The sequence below is a fragment of the Mixophyes fleayi genome, chromosome 9, assembly GCF_038048845.1.
Source record: "Mixophyes fleayi isolate aMixFle1 chromosome 9, aMixFle1.hap1, whole genome shotgun sequence".
Taxonomy (NCBI): Eukaryota; Metazoa; Chordata; class Amphibia; order Anura; family Limnodynastidae; genus Mixophyes; species Mixophyes fleayi.
The window spans coordinates 111,662,957-111,681,475 of record NC_134410.1 but is presented as its reverse complement, the minus strand read 5'-3'; positions in this window follow the sequence as shown (position 1 = coordinate 111,681,475).

Below are 18,519 nucleotides of genomic sequence, written 5' to 3'. Positions count from 1 at the left end.
ACCAGGCTTATCTTGTGGTTCTAGGACTCAATTATTACATATGGGGTTTTCTCCCCTCCCACCTCGCCTCAACTATCACTTACTGGTGTTAGTCATTTTCCTCCAAACAGGGAATAGAACAGAGGGCTCACTCCTGCTCCATCACATTCTAGAAGGTAATGCTTATAGGTCTCTGACCTGCAGGAAATATTTGGCATACATCCATTGGACTATTTGAGATACAATATTTTGCAACATTATTTGACTTCTTTAGTTAACCATCCCCAGGCTAAGTCTTGACAGCTTTCAAGTTAATATGTTCCACAGACTGTGTCTCTAAACACTGCCTATAACAACATTACAATATATTCCTAGCTCATGAGTCCATAGGATAGTCAGAATACATCTATGATTGGGAAAAGGAAATGGGTATTACATTTTTGGCTTTTGAGAAGCAGAGGGTCCCCTATCTTGACAGGTGTCCTCCATAAGCTCAAAGGTAGAGACATAAAACATTACATTGTTATCTAGATAATATAGAACCTCAGTTCATGTAAAGTCAATGTTTCCAGCTGGCTCCGCACTATGTTGGTGTGAAAATTGAGTTGACATGTTTTCTCGTTTATGGCGTTTTTCCGAATCATTTACTATTACTGTAACTAGGTGCTGTGAACAGTAAAAGTGATCCTCACCCAGGATATACTCCTCGATCCATGGGTGGTATCATCCCAATACACTTAGTATTCTTATAAAATCTCTTTATCATAACACTGAGGAGAATGACGGACTATACAGATTATTTTTTCAGTCTGGTAGCTGTAATATTAGCTAGAATCTTGAAGTTCTGATTTAAGAGAGAAATTGGTCCATATCAGGTAACTAGTTTCTTTATTTTTGTTCGGTTTGGGACACTTCACCTACACATGGTGAATGCAGAGAGTTTGTGCTTGTACCATATAACACCTCAATAAGGTCACTGGTTCCTAGTGAATGGATACAGATTTTTTTAATTAATAGGAAGAAAAATATATGACAAATTTGTTGCATATATAAGTCAACCTGAGGGGCTATAAAGGAAACCCCACATCCGCCCCATGTGGCTGCAAAAAAAAAGAATCTAAAATAATTATTTGGAAATAATTTTATCAAAAACTCAGCAGTAAATTCTCTGAACACTTTCTCTATATCACATACTTACAGAGCTGGTTTAAGGCTTTGGGGGCCTGTGGCACTTGGGACAGGAGGGCCACTATGGTCTAAAATTAATAGAGTAACCTACTAACCCAATTTTGAATTACATGGTGCTCAATATACTACACTATTAGATCCCTTGATTATTTAATTAATAATAGCACCATCTTGGTGATCTAAATTAATAGATCTGTCCCCTTGATGATCATATTTAATAATAATAGTAGACAAGATACATGCAATCAAAGAGAAACTGAAAGGGATATTTAAGGCAAGACCACCTGCCTCAAGACCAAGGAAGAAGCAGAAGAAGATACATAAAGGAAAGGGAAGCATCAAGAAGCAGAAAAGGCTGCAGAGACAATCCTCCACAACAACACGGACGACGTACAGACACAAGTCATTTCACATAATCAGTTTAAGGTTATTAATCTTACAGACAAATCACTTTCTGAAACACGTAGAAAAACTTTTAAGTTGAAGCCTGGCCCCTGGAATAAAATGTGAGAGATTTGATTGGGAGAGAGATTTCTATTTATATGCAAAAAAACTTTTACTACATAAATTCATTGTAAAAAAAACAAACAAACTGGGCTCAGCACAGCAACTAAATGGTCCATCACCATTTACTGACTTTTAATACACTTGAAACAGTTAAGGAATTACAAGTTCTGAATGAAGTACATAATTAGGAGAGGAATCATTATATGGTGAAACTAAAATGAAAAGACCATTTTGTTGACAAAAATCCTCTTTCTTTTCGGATATGAACCTAAGCCCAATTATCCAAGTATTTGTGCATCTAGTTTCCAAAAGCATTGGATGACTTGGTCAAAAGTACACCCACGATAACTAAAAATAAAAATAAACTGACGATTGAAGAATAAACAGCACTAGTTAAAATCTAAGGATGGGATGTTGTAATAATAAAACCTTATGACACAGGAGGAAATGTATTTTGGGAGAAAGACATGTATCTAAAGGAAGGGAAGAGACAATTGGAGGATAAAAACTGCTACAAAAAATGATCTTCAATCCTACAAAAAACTTCTTGATTTTGTACTAAAAACTGATTGATGAAGCTCTTAGATCTTGTATTATACTTTAAACTGAATGGGAATTTTTATGGGTAGAGAACCCTGTTTCTAGCTTCTAATTACTACAAAAAATTCACCAAAATAACAAAAACCCTCAAGGGAGGCCAATACTGTTTGGAATTGGAAATCTCACAGAAAGAGTGAGTATTTTTTTGACAAATGTCTGAGGAGTTATGTAACCACACTTCCCTGTTATATTACAGATACTTTAGATGCCTTGAAAAACCTGGCTGACATATCTGTCAGTCCAACACCTATTTGGTTACCAACAATGTAGAAATTCTCTACACAAGCGTTGAGCACAAACTAGGAATTGAAGCAATAAACTTTTCTTCCGCGTGAATAAACACAGGGAATTGAGAAACTTCATTATTGAACTTCTAAGTTTTATGCTAAGGAACAACTACTTTATTTATCAATTTATCAATTCTATCTCCAGGTTAGAGGGACAGCAATGGGGACCACTTGTGCCCCCACTTATGGAAACTGCTACCTGTGATGGTGGGAAAGTAAATAGGATTTCACTGATATTTATGGCAGGTTTACAAAACATTAACCACTTTGAATGAGGATCATATATGACATTCTGTCCTTATAGGACTGTCTCATTCCTCTCCTAAAAGAGTTGGCATACTTAAACAATAAAATGCAGACACTATATATTGCTATGAATGTAACAGGTCTCAAGAACTAACCAGTCCCAATAAACAATTGCCCTATAGCCAGGCCTAGAGGACACTACTTGCTGAGTTGAGCCCCCTCGACTGACACTTCGCTTTTCACACTTCTTTTAGGAGGTTTTTCCACACCTGATGACCAGGTTTCCCCCTCCCCTTCTCCTATGCCTCTCACCACAATTTTAAAAGTAAATCTATCAAATAAACTTTTAGTTATGCCAGTTTTTTGTGGATGCCTCTGCTCTTACATTTCCTTTACTCTATTCTGTTTGTGATTGTTCCTATTCCTATTATTTTCTTTATTTTGTCTGTTGTTTATGCTTGTGTTTGAAAATTCCAAAATATAGCTAAAATAATACAAAAAGATACAACCCATTGGGTGAAAGCATTTCATAATAAATAACTTTGGAACTTCAATTATAAATGCACTGAGGTACAAGTTGGAGACAAATTGTACTCCAAAGAGAGCACCGCTGAATACACGAAGACAGGTGAGCACCAGGGGTGAGAGGGTTTGGGGAGGGTGTGTTGCTGCTGGTTTGAAGTCTGTGTGGGCACCCCCAGCACATTATTTACCATGTGGCCCCTGTGTAAGGGGTCTGCATCTGTTCTTTTTCCACCATGCATCTACAGTCCACAGTAATGCTATATGCAGTGTATATAAACCAACTGCAATGGCTGTAATACTGGATACAGAATGACTGTGGTGGAAACAACCATCCACAGTCTACAGTAATTTTATATGTAGTGTATATACATCTATAGTGCAGCTATGTAAATACACTGGTTGTTAGTATGAATTCATGAGAGACAATGAGACAACTATGAATGGCATTCTATTAATGGGTAAGAAGAGCAAAATAAAGGTTCCTTTGACAATGGCCATCAATCCTTGTGTGCACATACTGAAGTGTAGTTTAAACCTTGTTTGAACAAATGTACATATAGGGCCTTATTTAGAAATGGATGCGTGTGCTCACGGAACCTACGCAGAAAGAGACGTATGCAAATAAAGCGTATTGCCGCATGTATGTTGAGTTGGCCGTATCTCAAGATGTATACAACTCAAAACTAGTGGTATTTGCATCAGGTGTACAAGTGTATCCTTAACAATATCATAGAGATGTAGCTTGACTGTTAGTAGTAAATGCTAAAGTCACAATACCCTATTTGTACACAATAGAATAATCTAACAAAGTGACATATACACAAGAAAGAATACTGTTGTGACTTATTAATAAATGCAAAGTTAAATTTTCCATATAAAAAATAATGAAATACAAATACCTTGTTAGGATTGAATGTTTCAGTGTCACATCATGAATTATTGAGACAGGGAAGGAATTATAACAGACACAGAAGTATAATGAATAAGCGTAAGAGATTTATTTAGCTTTATAGGTTAGCAAAGAAGTAGAAACATAAACAGGAGACTCAGTTCTGAGCAAAATGTCTCACTCGTATATTATCCACGCTGAATGGGAGTGTCAGGAATAGCCACCTCTAGCCACTCCCTTATTTAATATCTCATCATATATTCACACAGTCAAACAATATTTCACCACTGTTTTGGCAGGAAACCTCTCCTAAATGCCTTTACCAGTCACAACCCGCACTCTGCGCACTTGTGTCTTGGAAGTGTTTACTGTAAGGGGTTACACACGATCCCAGCACTCAATCTTCCTCTCACCTATCACACAGGTTACAGATTTGCTGAATCGCCCCCAAACAGCGTTCACACAACCAGACCCACTTCGGTTTTGCCATCACCTATTGAAGAAGGGCATTAGGACCCTAATATACTGTATCACACTGGCACACAATGAGCAAGGCACACATCAGCAATCAAAGGGTTAACACTTAACCCCTCATGGCTCTATGACACAAATGTACATGCAAGCACACACTCGGCTTGGTATACAAATGCATTCACAATTCAAACCTCAGCAATGAAAGGTTTAACATCCAGCAATCTATCTCTTCTAAACAGGCAGTGAATTTGTTTATAGCAATAAGGATATCACTATTACATTTTTAGATTTAATATACAAAAAGTACACTGCTTACAGGTTATAAAAACAACTAAGATGACATGACATTTATAGGAAAACAGATTTACAAATAAAAAGACAAAGTTTCATAATATAAAGTTGCATGAGTTGTATAATCTGCACCATGGGAAATTGGCTTGGAAAATGGACAGCTTATCAATGATGATCGATGTACCAAAAGACTGACAGTTTCTTGTAACTGTTCTCAGCTTTTTAAATACACATTTACACCTTACCCCACCTCCAGGGGTTGTAGTCTGTGACACTGTTTACAATCACTATTTGCATGTTGCAGTATTTACGACCCAATTCTATGTGACCTATCTGCCCTGTGGAGTATCACACAGACCCAAGTTTATTAATAGATCCAATATAAATTTGCTAATTTATTGATACCGAACATGCCTAGGTCCAGCGTAGTAGTTGAGCTTATACTCATGTCCTCAACTGTTCTGTGTGACAGAATGTTTTATTTGACATATGGACTGCCCTTCATCATGCTATTGAGGAATATGTGGTTGATCAGTACTTTTATTGATTTTAAGTTGCATTTTGGAAACTGAATTATATTTGTCTATATAAGATACAGCAAGCCATACACAAGCTGTGAACGGCTACTTAACATCACTCTCTGTCAAAAAACTCTCCTATGTCAGGAGCTGACAGGGATTTTTGAAGTTGCTCAGACTTCCCTAAAATTGTTGCTGTTATCTTTTAACATAGAGGTGGCAGAATCACCAGATAAACACACACCAGACCCTCTGACTTCACATTTTACACCTTAGTAGCTGAATATATCAATGGATTCATTTGATATAACATAATTACACTGTAGTTATTATTAGGCATTAGTCCACACATTTGGCCTAGGTGTCAGTCTATTGTTGGGATGGTCGGCGACTAGATATGTCCTTAACCTTTTCGCTCTAGCTAAGAATGCAATTGCCAGGGTGCGAATGGCACGAGAGGGGCCAGACTTTGGTGCTTGGTTGGTTCTGGTGAATCAGTCTCAGGGAACCATGCCAAAATATTACAAGATATGGTCAAGATGGGCGAAATCGAGGTACACGATTACTTCTTTGGCGTCAGACTCTGATCCTCTGTAAATTGTCATTAAGGCCCTTGTCGTTACGGTGACGTGCTCCATTCAACACAAGTATCAGTGTATGAGACACTGGGCAGTGTTTATTACTAATATCAATATTAATATGTCCCTTGAGTAAATGGGAATTTGAAGACCCATTAAGTATCTTATATTATATAACACAACGCAGCTTAGCATATCTGTACAAATTGTTACTAAACCGAACCAATTATGTTCCAATGTAATATCTTTAGATAGCTAAGATAAGTTATAGCTGTTGGAATACTTTCTCTGTATTATGTGGAGTGTAGCCTTATGTGAAACTACGTCATTATCTTTGTACTTTTATTTCTCTTGTTTGTTGTTTGTTTTTGTTTTGGTTTTTTTTTGTTAAAAAACTCAATAAAAAAAAAAATTCATTTAAAAAAAAAAAATTCAAGGTGGAAGAGGCTAGCTCAAAATAAAGAGTGGAAATGAGACCTTTTGTTGAAGACTGGCGTAAGCAAAGGGCTTTAAAAGTAGAAAGAGGTCGAGCTGATAGGCGACTTTTAACAACACTATGAAAATTACGTATTTGCAGAAACTGGTAAAAGTGCTGTGCGGGAATATGAAAACGAGATTGGATATCAGAGAATTGAGGAAAGGTCACGGAGGTTAAATGGTGGAGATATCTGACTCCCCGTGAATACCACGGCTGAAATGAGCTAGGATGCGGACCGGGGAGAAAATCCGGGAAGTTAAATAACGGAATTACCGGGGAGAGACCAGGCGACAGGGCATATTTTGCGACAGGTGAATCCCAAATAAAGAATGTGAAATAACCGGATGGATTAGAAAGTGCTTGGGATGGCGTGACCTTGAGAGCCATAGGAGAGAGGATAATGAAAGCAGCCCCAGACCTTCTGCCTCAATTTTAGACCAAACTCTAGTTTCTATTGAACCGGACCATAAGACACATTGGGGCATATTCAATTGTCGGCGGAAACACCGAAAAACCCGCGGTCCACACACTATTACCGTTATTACGGTAATAGTGCGCGGAAAAACAGTTAGTACGGTAATTTTCTCGTTGAAATCCAGCTAACTTTTACGCGCCGCGGAAACGGAACAATTGAATATGCCCCATTGAGCGAGCTGGGCAGAGACATAGTATCTAAGGAAATCAGGAATCCCAAGGCCCCCTCCCTGCGGGGATCTCTGAAGAATTTTGAGACGAACATGGGGCCGCCTGCTCGACCAGACAAACCTAGCGACGTGAACCTGGAGGAATTTAAAAACATAGGGTGGAATACGAATAGGAAGAGTTTGGAAATAATAAAGCAACCTGGGAAGGATATTCATTTTAACAGCATTAATCGTGGGACATATTCTTATCGCTACTATAGCCGCGATTGCCAAATACTGGAAATTTCCGACCCCTCCTCCTATCTCTGTAATCACTGCCAAAATTCTAAAGAGTTATGACAAGGAGACCATAGGTTTTCAATACACGTCCTCTGCTTCATTTCCCTTGATTAAATGGGTTGATTGGAGCACTCACAATACTGAACATTTAGCCCCATCACTTTCCATCGCTCCACTGTGACTGTACTACTGAGTTTTGGCTCCCGCATATTCCATTTGGGCTCTCAGATTTTATGAAGCTCAATCATCCCCAGTTGTTGTCTCCATTTTCTCCTTTCCTGTTCATTTGCTCAATATTCAATAAAGATTTATTGTTAAAAAAAAACAGAACAATCAACAATATTAAACCTAACTCAAGCTAGCCAGCTACTTACTGTCAGTCATTATTACATCACAGAATCTAGAATGTATCACATTGTTGACAGTGAGTTATATGCAGCTGTCTCACGGTGTGATGATCAGATAACTAGAGGTAGAGGAGGAGATATCAGCGAGAAAAAAAAGTATTTTAAATGGCGAAAATAGTTTTTTTAATAGTGATGATTCTGCTCATCTGCAAGAGTGAAGGGCTTCCAATTACAACTGGAAAAGGTAACAAATATTTATTTTTATGAATTTCTTTTAGTAAAGATTGCTAAAGCAATTTATTTAGGATTAGGTAAAAAGAGCCCAAAGGGTTTACCCGCCAGCGTTAAGTGTCGCTGCCAAAGGCCTATTTATCAGGTATGGCCTATCGTAGCAAATCCTGTTCTGGTAAAGCCATCTCATTATAACATTACCAGAGGCACTGTGGGAGAGAAGATCTTACTAGACCCAGATCACCTATCTAACAGCTGGAGTGTCCTGCCTCTACCAGGAGCTCATTGTGACGTGTGTGTCCAGTGATCTGTATTACATTGTTTTCTCTATGTGTATATGACGTGACTGGGTGACCAGAAGGACACTGCTTCACTTATTACATTTGAGCCGCACACAGCTCTAAGCTACATCCTTTGTCTGAGAGAGTGAGTGCCGGCTGACATAGAATTTACATTGGTGGCTTCTAAGTGGGGAGAACTGGTAGCGTAAATCCCACACCTGTGGCAGTGAAAAGGTTAATAGCATACTCCGTACACGTTTTTTTCATTAAGGTTTTTCCTAATTAGTTGAATGAGTGTTCTGTATATCATGATCCTCTACATCAACACAACCATTAGTAACAAGAATACTCAATGCATATGAGTGATTTTCTCCAGCTGATACATAAAAGTGTCTATACCAGGCCGGGCCAACCTGTGGCTCTCCAGGTGGAACTACAAGTCCCAGCATACCTAGCCAGCTATCACCTGGCTATCTACTGCCAAATCATGCTGGGACTTGTAGTGCACAACACCTGGAGAGCCACAGGTTGGCCATGCCTGGTCTATACAATAAGTAACACACATCCATTGTACTTATCCCTTCTGTCTCTGTATGCTACAATGTACCAATCTCCTAATTTATATCTTTAAGGGATGTGTCACTGTTATGTAGTGCTTGGTGATATCTCTTTCCTAAACCAAATCAGTAAAGAATACTGTGTAAAGTGATACTTACAATAACCAGAGATACAAATTTTCTTATAAATAATACTCACAAAGGGTCATTTAATAACTGCAGAACATGCAAACAAGAAGCAGGTTTCATTTTGTGTAAATGGCCTATTTCTCTGCCTAGCACTGTAGTATTTTCTTATTAAGGAAGTGCCTCTGAGAAAACTCTGCGCAATCTGCCAGAGATCACATAAGAGTTAGGATACTTTGCTCGATCTCTGGGGCAAATTTTACAAATACTACAAGCCATTTACAGCAAAAATTCAAACACAGTATTATCTACTCTCGCTCAATTACGTCTTATGTGTCCACTGAGCAAATGGTATGAGACACGCCCACATTCTGCGTTGTGTCCACTGAGCCCATGACAAGGTACACTCCCCCTTCTACTTTGGGAAGGGAACTGCCCCCATGTAAATGCTCTGCGTAACCACTTGTGGGACTGTGGGTTGAGATGGAAATTCACATGGTGGGAAAAAAAAAAATTGCACTCAAAGTCCTGCTGACTAACACTTCCACCATACACTGCAGTCGTTTAGACCTTTCTATTGTTTTTAATACATAAAATACATGTACTTAATAGTGTTTAAATTCAATGCATTTTTATTTTCAGATTATAACATGTCCACTCTGGATTTCAAAAAGTATATATTTGTCAAATAACTTTCTGCAATCTTCCATCACCCTCCATTTCACCTTCATTAGTGTCTTGTTCCCTTTAGCTCTCACTCCTTTAAGATCTATTTATCATAGCTTGTTCATCTATTATGTTTTACCTGCATGTAGTTTAATATATATGCGCAGTATCAAACCCGATATCAGGCCCTGTATTGGCTGCAGTATCACAGCATATGTAGTGACCTTACTCAAACTCCAACCTTACAGCTATGAACGATCTCTATAAATGTTACATTTTCCCATATCTATTTTCTCCATACACATCTGAAAGTTTATCATGTGCTTCTCTCATCTGGAATACTTTTTCTTTCCTGAACAGTGACTCCACCTCAACCGTGGTTGAACAATATCATGGTGGCTGCAATTGGCATGTCATTTATCGCACTGGTGCCTGCTTTATTCTGGCTCTTCAGATGTGTCTAGTAAGTTACAAACATTGTCTGCACATTATATTACATTTTAAAGTCGTACTGACCCCAAATATCTTGTGCACTTACAGTACACTTGCCTCCTACACCTGGTGCCTTGACAAAGCTAACACTGGTGAAACGCGCTTCAGCGTTTTGCTCTGCTGGTCCGCCCAACTCCTTATATTACACACAGTATTGATTAATAAATGTTTATGTTGACAGAAAATTTAGCAGATAGGAATTAGAATCAGCCGCTCTGGGCAGGAGGCCAGTAACACAGGTGTGTGTGAGTACAATGTATCAATGATGAGAAAGATGGATAAATATATTATATCTATAACCACATCTGATACTACCATTTCTATACTTCAGTTGATTAGAACAGGAACCTATTAAAGGGGGAATCATTAAGGAATAGACCCCTAATAGGAGAATGAATCTGTAAAGTAAATAAATTCAAATGGTTTAGTATAAGGCTCAGGGATGTAATAATTCCTGGTGCGGAGGGAACTACTGCATTAAATATCACCATTCTGTGGGCTTAACAAATGTTCATAAGAATGCGGCCTCCCAATTCACTAGGAGACATTACTTCATAAATATTCAGGAGGTGCCTCCATGATGTAATTGGTTCCCAATGATTTGACTGCCTCCAGTGTCTATAGGTGACCAATGCACTGTAATTGTGCCCAGTACAGCAGGACACATTTACTAGACTAGATTTGTGTGATCGCTCTGGTCAGGCTATAAAACAAATCAGGAGTTTGTGACTGTTTCCCTTTTCCCTGCTCTGTGATGTCACAGCATGTTCACAATGGGGAGATTATCACACATCAATAATAATGACAGGAGGCTTTGGGAGAAAATCAGGATATCTCGGGAAACAATGGGGTCATCTACCACCTGGACAAAATGTTCCTATGTACAGTACAAAGACCATTCCTGTTTCTTTTGTGACTTGTTCCTAGTTTTTCCCAGTAGCGCCTCTATATAAGACCCCCCCATGGGTTAGTATGATAAGATGGAGTCATGTGGGAGCAGAGTACATTTTTTGTATCTATGATGAGAGGTACTGGACAGTTATCGGGATAACAAGAGGGTACATGTCAGCTTATGGAAGTTATGCACCTACGTCTGCACACAAATGCAATAGACAGATTTCCTTTATCAGCACCAAATATTCTAATAAACATCATGGGCTGGAGAGTGAGCTGGTTTGGAGTCTTTCAGTTTTAGTGAGTGTTTACACAGCCTTTCTAGTTGTACAAAACAGCCAGAGATTTACACCACCTCGGAGACTAAAAAGAGGGATGGGGTAATGTATACAGCGGGCGGACACATAGATGCATTCTACATACAGATATGCTCGTAAATGACCCCTCCAATAGCATTTGACTTATAAATAACTTAAAGAAGCCACATAAGAGTTAATATGTATATATATATATTTATCTCCTATTATTTACACATGTACAATTATATATATAATTATTGTGATTTTAGTGCAATACTCACCATTGTGCCCCCCTAAACTTGTGCACATGGCAGCACACAGTAGTAGACAAGGGTAAAGGGCATCCAACCTGTGGTACCATATATAGGGCTCCCATATATCCAGGAAAGTGCCCGTTGTTCTAACCAAGATCTTTAACACACAATGCTTACGCTCCTATAATTCCTGATGCACCCAAGTTACCAGGATGTGGGAATAGGTTCCTATAACCGTATTACCATGTCTGGGAGTTAGTATGGGGAGGATTTTATGACCTGAGCAATGTTCAGGGCACATGGGTGTCCCAGTTTCTCATTTGTAAATTATGGGAATCCTAATCATATAAAGAGGAATTATGGTTTAAGGGCACCCTATTGTACCATAAAGCTGTACATAATGGTATAAGGTGAGGGGGAGCTTGGCATCTTTTAGGCCTCTGAAGATGTTGGGTCCTGAAGTGGTCACATGTCCTGCACCCATGGTTGCTGGTGGGCAGGTAGAAGAATAAGCAGAACTTGGTCTAAAATTATATTTAGCGCCTATGTCTTCACCCTTTTCCTTTACACAAATCTGTTTTCTGTGAAATTATTGATAATCTTTAAATCCCTGAATATTTGGATTATTTCACACATCTGTGTAATAATGGCAGTGCAGGGGATAATTATTTTCCCCACTTTTCTGCCCAATGCGATCAAATATAATCCTAATTAGTAAGTTTAAGGGGCTCTGGCTTATTCCTGCCCTGGTGGTTTCTACACATTATAATGTACATTAGCTGCCAGTCGTGTTGTGTACACTATTATCACCTGACAGTTTCTCATTATTTTTTAATTCAGCTTAAACATCAAACATCGGAGGACCGCTGACCGATTTGAGCCACCAGTGTTTGTTGAGGAAGACAAACCTCCTGAACCTCTTGATCTAGGTAAAAATAATTATATTTTATTAAGCTAAGTATTCCATTGTTTTATCCACATTGGGAGGGGTGATCATATCTCTGTGTATCAAAAATATATCTAGAGAGGCGTTGTACACTAAGCATGGTATAATACAACAGCAAAAGATAAAACCCACTTGGTCAAATATATATAAGGTCTCCATATATATGATACATCGGTAGTTAATTAATAGGGACACAATGAGATTATATTACTGTAAAATATTTATTTGTGCTAGTATGATCTTTATTGGAAGATTTAAAGAACTTGTACAGTGTGACCATTCCATACACATAATTCTCTCTGGTTAATATAACTAAAGTCAATAAGATGTTGAGAACAGTTGCTCTGAAATTGAAACTGAACATGTGTGAACTGCTTCATTTAGGTAAACTGGTTAATAAACAGAAACAAGTAAAGATCCTGTATGTGCTGGTGCTGCCATCACCCTCAGCACACGTCTTTACACTAAGCCTTGCAGGGGCGCACGGAGGATTGACGGGGGGTTTCTCCCCGCCGACCCAAAAAAAACCCCAAAAAAAACCCGAGAGAGAGCTCCGTTTCGCCAGCGCTGTCCTAAACAGCAGCCACGGCGCTGTCTAAGAAGCGTCTGCGGCAGTGCTGTATACAATACAACACCGCCGCGGACGCTTCTTTGACAGCGCCGCGGCTGCTGTATAGGACAGTGGCCACTTAGTTAGCGCAGGGGGGGTTTCTAGAGACTCAGAAACTCCCCCTGCGTGCGCCACTGCCTTGTAGACCTCCTAAGAGGCCGCATCTCCAGGGTGCATCCTAGACTTACGTATTAGTATTACTTTATATTAGTTGATGTGCTTTGAGCTTACTGAGTTACTGTGCTTATTGTTTACTGTACTGTGCTGTCTCACATCGTATTGTAATCGTTTGTCCCTGTACAGCGCTACGGCCACCTAGCGGCGCCCTATAAATAAAAATTAATAATAATAATATTAATATCAGGACAGAGATTTATATTAAAAACCATAAGCATGAAGAAATCAAACATGTTTACACAGTTTCTATAACTAGCTCTAAAATATTCAGTGTTTTTGCTATTCTGAAATTTCATTCTCTCATGATTCAGGCATGTCCATAATACAGGCATAACACCAAAAGGAATATATAAATAAGTGGGGCTGTTTGTTACTCCTTACTAACTGATTATATTTGATATTTTAAGCTACCCCGAAGCTGGAGACAGAGAACAATGAAACATCAGAAAAGGACAGCGATGTAGATTGTCGTAAAACTGGTGACGTGGATGACAAGGTCTTTCTAGAAAAGAACAAGCATATATCTAAGGACAAGAACAAGGAGCAGGCTGGAACTGAGAAGTGGAGGAAAGGAAGAGATAGGGAAAAGACAAACAAAGAGATGGCTAAGGAGACTGTGCAGGTTAAAGAGAAATATTATAAAGAAAGAAAAACTAAAGAACAGAATAAAGGGAACGGAAAGAAAGAGTCAAACATGAAGGAAATAGAAATAACAATAATGGTCCAGGCAAAAGGACATAAATCAAAGACTGGAAAACTGAAAAAACTGGTTGGAGATAACAAAATACCAAAATTAATTTTTTCCATTCATTAAATAGATAGTTTAAACAACACAAGCATTTCCTAGATATTATTGATGATATAATTGCTGGTCCAGGACATTTACAATATGATGTACTTGTGTAACCTTGTGCTGACTGTGCTACATAGAAACATGATGAGATGGTGGGAAGAGGGAAATGTCTGGTTAATCCAAGAGGGGACAAAGAAGAAAGCCCTACCTTGTGTTTCAGATACTAATTCCCTCCTGAGTGTGGACACAGTTATACATGAAGGTCCTGTATAACAGACTGAACAGGCTTCTGCCTAACTAGATCCACTAGGATCAGGTAGGATTTATCCCACCCAGGGAGACAAGTGAACATTCTTTAGGAGATCTTAGTTTAATTAATGGTGCTACATTTTATGGTCTCCCTATAGCTTACATCCAACATGGAGAAATCAGAATTATAAACTGGTAGAACCACTTGGAAAATAGAAGTTGGGTTATGCTTATAGAGGCATACGATGGGTTTAGACTGAGTCTAACCTTTTGGTCAGAGAAGATGCTAAAGTCTGGCTGCTCTCCAGGTCTCCTAACCAGGCTTACCTTGTGGTTCTAGGACTCAATTATTACGTATGGGGTTTTCTCCCCTCCCACCTCGCCTCAACTATCACTTACTGGTTTTAGTCATTTTCCTCCAAACAGGGAAGAGAACAGAGGGCTCACTCTTGCTCCATCACATTCCAGAAGGTAATGTTTATAGGTCTCTGACCTGTGGGAAATATTTGGCACATATCACTGGCAGGGCCGGATTTACCACTAAGCAACCTAGGCAATTGCCTAGGGCCCAGCGGTCTCCAGAGGGCCCTCCCAGGGCCGGCGGTGAGACCACCCTTTAAAAATGGGCCGCTACTTATGGGCCAGTGCTATATGCTTGCCCCCCCGGGCTAAAGTCTGCCAGCCAGCCCCAGAATAGGGGTATATGTTATGCTAAAAAAATATAGTGCTATGGATTATTTCAGGGCAGGGGTCCCAAACCAGTATCTTGAATAGGGCCCATTGAGGTCTAAATCCGGCTCTGATCACTGAATTATTTTAGGTACCCTCATTTTGCATAATGTTGATGCTTCTTTTCACTGGACAATAATCCTTTTATATCACGTTAAACTTATCACTCTAATAATGAAATAAACACACAGACAACGATATGGATTTGGCAAAAAGGTCACAGTTTTAATTGTAATTTAAAGGGTGGCGGAGAAAGACTAAAGACTAAGACTAATAGTAAACCAAAACGAGTGGATGGCCAACTGGCTCGGAATCCACTAAAACCAAGGATATAATTCCTTAACTGAATGACCGGGGCTTATCCTGGTGTCAGAGACACAACTCTCCCTCTGGACTCACAGTGACGTGTCCACACAAACAGGTCAAGGGGTCCTTCACACAAAGGACCACAAGCACAAGTTAACTGCTGGCCACCTATTATTAATTTATTTATATTTAGTTATAAGGCACCACAAATTCCATAGCACTGGATACAGAAGCAAGTAACACAGATGAGAAATTAAACATAAGTAGCACAGATGAGTGCGAGTAATGCTATGGGGACTCACAGAGTGCAGCAAAAGACATGACTGGACTACGGGGGTGTCAGACAGTAGACAGACTTGCCCACTCTCCTGGAATGCCCGGGAGACTCCTGAATTCCGGGTAGGTCTCCCGCGAGAGCAGGCCATTCTCCCGCATTAATTCGCCTCATTGGGGCAGGGCCAAAATGATGTGCATCGCAGCGACCCCCTCCGACCTCAGGCTTCACTTCTCCTTTGGGATCTCCAGGAGGGAACAAAAAAGTTGGTTAGTATGAGTTTATTATGTAATGCTTTAGAACTGACTTTTATTTGATGTTATTATATTGATAGTACATGTTTATTTAAATGCATATAGTAACTGGACACTGTTATACAGATATTTATTGCACAGTAAAGTTCATGGGGGCTCTGTAAGGAGCAGTTCCTCCCTTATGGTTTTATATTTTATTTCCTTTTGCAGTAGTTTATGGTCCTATGGGCTATTTCAGAAAGAAGATTCTATTTGGATCTAGGTGTTAGAGGGTATGGGGCAGTGATTATATAAATAAAATTGCTTTGAAAGTCAGTGTGGATTTTTATTTAACATTAGTTCAGTGTGTGGAACTACAAGTTCCAGCGGGCCCTGGCTGTCTATGAATGATGGGCTCTGTGGTTCTCCAAGTGCCATGGGTAAGCTGGCACTACATGCAGAACACTAACACTGATTTAAACAGGTTACATTATAGTAAATATTGAAGGTATAAAAACGTGGTTGTCCGATCAGTTCGATGTGGTTCCAAAGCACAAACATAACTATTGCATATAAAAGCAAAATGTAAAACTACCACCAAAATAAATTGCACATACACTGCTAGTACTAGCATATGAAATCATAATCACCATGTTACCCAGTATTTTTCATATTAATTACATCAATCATGGCAGCATTCAAATATTTGGGTACGTCCAATTCACTGAAGCAAACCTACTAATGTAGGAATCTCATTAATAAGCTAAATAAAGAAGCCTTGTGGTTGGAAATGGAGAGTATTGTAATAAAAATATACAATTTAGGTAGCACTCCAATTAAATTCTGTTATACTGAATACATATTTATCTATTGATTTCCAATATTACTAAAAAATAAATAATTACTAGTGCACCTCCACCAAATATGTGTAAGAGAACAGTCAGGGTCTTGGCACCTTCAGAAGACTGTCCTAAGTCTGGAGTGTGCCCGCCTAGTATTAGCTTGAGACAGACAGGGCTGTCTTTCCCATTGGGCACCTGCCCGGGAGCCTAGGGCATAGGGGCCCCCCTAGCCAGGGCTCTGAAGTAATCTCTCCCTTATCCCCTTCTCCCTGCCGTGCTCGCACTGACTGTTGGGCGTGACGTCATCACGCTCGACATTTTCAGTGAGGAGCGCACCGAGAGGAGCCACAACACGACGGACAAGCAAGCAAGGAAAAAAGAAAACAGAAAAGAAAAAAAGAAGAGAAGACGATAGAAAGGGCACAGTATCGGATATAGGGGCAGGGGGAGACCAGAAGTATGGTGAAGGGGGCAAATAGGAGAATGGAGGGCACAGTATCTATACAGGGGGAGATCAGAACCAGGATGAAGGGGGACAAACAGAAAAAGACGTTTATGTGGATTAATCTCTTTAGATTGTTTTTTTTTTATGTTTAAACACTGACTTTTTAAGCAGTGTAACAATAAATTTAATTTTAGCGATAATTTACATTTCTATTCCTGTGAGTGGTTGTGTTGGTAGGGGCCCCAATGCACTGCTTTGACCAGGGACCCATAATGTTGTTAAGATGGCCCTGGAGACAGATACCAATGGAATAGTAGTTTGTACTCTTGAACATGAGAGGTGTTATAGGGAGACCACAGGTTTTACATGTAGGAGGGAGTCAAGACTTCAGGATAGACATGATAAAAGGGTGAAAGGAGGACAGAGAGGAACAAAAGATAAACTCTGCTCAATTACTGACCTAACTTTAGAAACAATAAAAAACGGTCAATCCCACATATGAGTTTTATGCAACGCTATATAATATAGGTAGATATCAGAGTAATAGACTCATCCATTAGAGTGGAGTACTGAGGGTATGGTAACTGATTCGATTATCAGAGATTGGTGGTGTTTATTCACCATTGAGGAGACATATTTTCCCCTTTCTCAACACTGGTGGTTGGATGTCCTCTATCTACTTTGGAACATCTATGGAACTCTTAATTTGTATTAGGATAATACATGTTGCACTATATTGTTGTATTTTATTTTTCATGTTCTGCTATTGTATGTTAGAGAACTAAAGGGAAGATTACTTATCTCTCTGCTGACACCTTGAGCGCTTACTGTACATATATTTTTCTTATTCTTGTTTATTTTGGGTTGAGTGGAATCCTATATACAAGGACAGAGCAGCTCAGGAGGAGCGCTTCAGTTGGATCGTTTTTGTTCTCATCTGTGAGGAGTTTGTATGTTCTCTCCGTGTTTGGGTGGGTTTCCTCCAGGTGATTGATACTCACATAAGCATCCTAAGTGCACAACTGATGAAGGTTTATTTAAACGTAATTTGGAGCTACCAACATATTAATGATTTCTGATAAACAATTTATTTAATGTGATTGTGTCCTTTAACTTGATCTACATATACAAAGAAAGAAAAGTAGGAAGCATATACTGCTATTGCCTACAGGAAAATGCAAATACATATACAAAGAAGCAAGTAAACAAAATTCTATAAAATATGTACGACAAGTCAAAACTGTTACTCTAATCTACTATTGTGCACGTAGTAGGGCAATGGGTT